The 3,106-nt window shown below is 35.9% G+C and overlaps 1 long non-coding RNA gene across 1 annotated transcript in view; it reads left to right on the forward strand.

Moving 5' to 3' along the window:
- The first annotated feature begins 780 nt into the window (after nt 1-780).
- LOC133176316 (uncharacterized) overlaps nt 781-3,106 on the forward strand; it is a 3,930-nt gene continuing 1,604 nt past the window's right edge. Inside the window, exons 1-2 of the long non-coding RNA XR_009719441.1 lie at nt 781-979; nt 2,303-2,397. This is a non-coding gene — a long non-coding RNA (uncharacterized LOC133176316). The remainder of the gene's footprint in view (nt 980-2,302; nt 2,398-3,106) is intronic.

A 3,106-nucleotide genomic window follows, 5' to 3' on the forward strand; every position in this document is an offset into this window, starting at 1 on the left:
AAGGGTTACGCTAAGAAATCGCCAGCATCTGAGGAAATTCACCCCGTTTAATAGCAATTCACCCAGTGCGATTGAAACGATGCCGAGAATGCCACAGCCTTCAGAAAAGACTGTTACAGATGGTTCATCCTCGACTCAGAAAACATTGACTCTAAATCCATTGAAATGTAGCACACCACAACCTTCGCATGTGACTCCCAGGGTGGATGGCCCTTCTGTTCCACCACCTGTTAACCATGGTTCACCTGCTACATCTGGAGAGGTCTCACCTGCAGTCGTGACCCCAAAATCAACCGCTAAGTCGCGTTTATCGCCAAGACGACTATTGACGGACAAGGACGAAGTCGCTCCTCCGACAGAACATGAAGACAAACCGAAGGTCACACGTTTACCCCGCGCTCTGGCTCGTCTTCAGCCGCACAATGCACCTGGAAAGAAAGAGTTGTTGACGCCTGGAAGACCACGCCGCAATACTAGACAGGATTCCATGGATTCTGCAGAGAATAACTGATTATTGGACAGTTCAATTGATCTTTAATTACTAGTGACTGAAGTACAGTTGTGATATGAAACATTCCGTAATTTGATATTTGATTTATACAGACCTTTTAAGTTTTATTAATGCCTAAAAAACTTGTCCCCGGGGGAGGAGATAACTAATCATTTATGTAATGTAATATTATTTCTATATGTTTCAGGTATCAGTCATCCTTAGTTAATTAAAGAGTTACTCATTGGATGATGGTTATCATTTAGAGAATGTCACCTGCTTCTTGGGTATTCTTGGGTGAAATAGAAGTCTTATATTATACATTTGTATCTGATTAGAATAGTTTTGTTATCATCATTCCAACTAATTTATTAACAGATTTTTCTTGAATTCGAGGATAATGATGTTATTACCAGCTGATTAAGGAGGAGTAGTGTAAGTGTCAGATGGGTACGAACGTCATCTTGTGACAGCATCACCTTTGTTTGGGTAAATAATTTGTTCAGAATACGCTTCATTTATCAACAAAAATTTAGCTGTCGCATGTCAGTAGGTCTAGTTTTTTAAGTATTCAATGTTTGAAAGCACTTATCAGGTCCAGTACAATCTTTTGATTTAGCTATATATATAGCTTTATTAAGCTGTTCAGAATAGCTTAATTTAGCTATTTTATCACACTTTTTCTTAAATGTATACTTTTCTCAGCATGCACAAAAAGTCGCACCTTGGTGCAGTGATGATACTCAACCTTGAACTCATCTGAAATTGATGCATTTAAAACTCACTCATTAAAATCTCCTTGCATACATGTGATAATTTTTAGGCCCAAATACTGTACAGCAGTCCTCAAAATACAGGAATTTGGGTGAAAATACTGTACACTGTTCATCAAAAAACTAAACAAAAAACTGTAAAAAAAATATTGACCAAAAGTCAATGTAAGAGGTTCATTTTTTAAGCTCTTCTGAGCCAAAGGTCCAAAGAGCTAATGCTATGGCCATTTGTGCGGTGTGCGTAAACTTTTTAGAATATGGGCCATAACTCAAGAACCCTTTGGCCAATTATTGTCAAATTTGTCACAGGGTATCCTTGGGCCAAGGGCTTCCGTTTATACTAAAACTAGGGTTGTGACCCTTAAACAAGGGGAGATAATTAGGAAAATAGAAACAAAAGAGACTTTGTACTCAAATTCTAAAAGTTTTTGGGCTACATATGCAATTGATACAGTTACTTCTTCAATGAAATTATAAAGGAGGCCAATTATGGTCAACAAGATAATTGATTAATTCTGTACATTCAATGAGAAGCAATCATACTTATCCATGCCTCAATGCACACAAGGTAGTGGACAGTTACTCAAATAATAGAAATTTATCTTTTGCTTAAAAGTAATCAAAATTAAGTTGCAAAGTTGGAGCTATCTTTGATTTTGCTTGTTGTTTCGATAGCCCATAGCACATATATGAATAGTCAAATACATGCAAAACTGCATATAAATAGCTAAATCAAGCTATATTTGAATAGCTTAATAAAGCTAAATAGCTATTTCAAGCTATATAGCTAAATTAAGAGATTGTACTAGACGTGCTTATTTCCCAATCCCAACGATAAAACTTTCTTTATATATTCTGCAAATTCTCTCTGCATTTATCATTAAACAAAATTCATATGACTGCAATTATATGACCATATTCTTCAGTTTAGAGAGCATGTTATAGAGGATATTTTGGTTAAAGTTTTGGTCTGTTTCATGCAGTGTTTGAAATATTCTTTCATCTTACACAATTGTATACATTAAGATTTATTTTATAGCTAAAGTACAAGAGAACTGCAGCATCTAAGACTACATGTACATCGACTTTGAATAATCTACCCGGTATATCCTCAAAAAGGCAACTCAAATACAGGTATGAAATTGATGTCACAAAATAAGTTTTTGGACTTACATTTACTCTTATAATTCATATACACATAAAGCATATAAAAAATAAAAATAGAAAAGAATTAAAGGTTCATCAGGTGACAGCTCAATCATGTATGGAATATTATTAGGCCAAATAAAAAAATATGTGTGGTTCCCATTACCTGACCGTCCCTATTTTAGATCCCCGACCCTAAACTTTTTTTCGGCAATATTCAAATTTATTTTCCAGAATTTTCCGCGATTTCCGTCATCCACTTCAGTATTAGTTTTAGTTCCAGCAATGGCGGCCTCCATGCAAAAATCGTTTCAACACGTAGTGCAAGTGTTTGATGGTGTTAAATCTAAAGCAAGCTAGCATGGCGTGGCAGTATACCTTTTTCCAGCGCCATGTTTTTTTGTTTGTTTGTTTTTTGGTTGCCAAAATTAAATAAATATGCCCAAGAGTGGCGAGATTCAGTTAGTTGCTCTGTTTACAGCTGGTTTATAACAAGTGCATGCTGATTAGCCCCTTTATTATTTAATGCACGCAAAGGTGTGAAGTCAGGATAGGAAATCACTTCTCGCTTGAAAGCACACAGACAGCTGGCCAGGTAACGTTTTTTGGAGTTAGGGGGAAGATAACATGAGAAAACATTTATTTGATTGCATTGATTACGCAAGAATTAGCCCAATGTGTAAGATAGATTAACTTG

This window comes from Saccostrea echinata, unplaced genomic scaffold (genome assembly GCF_033153115.1).
Source record: "Saccostrea echinata isolate AGI-Se365-2 ecotype Australia unplaced genomic scaffold, CSIRO_AGI_Sech_v1 ptg000073l, whole genome shotgun sequence".
Lineage (NCBI taxonomy): Eukaryota > Metazoa > Mollusca > Bivalvia > Ostreida > Ostreidae > Saccostrea > Saccostrea echinata.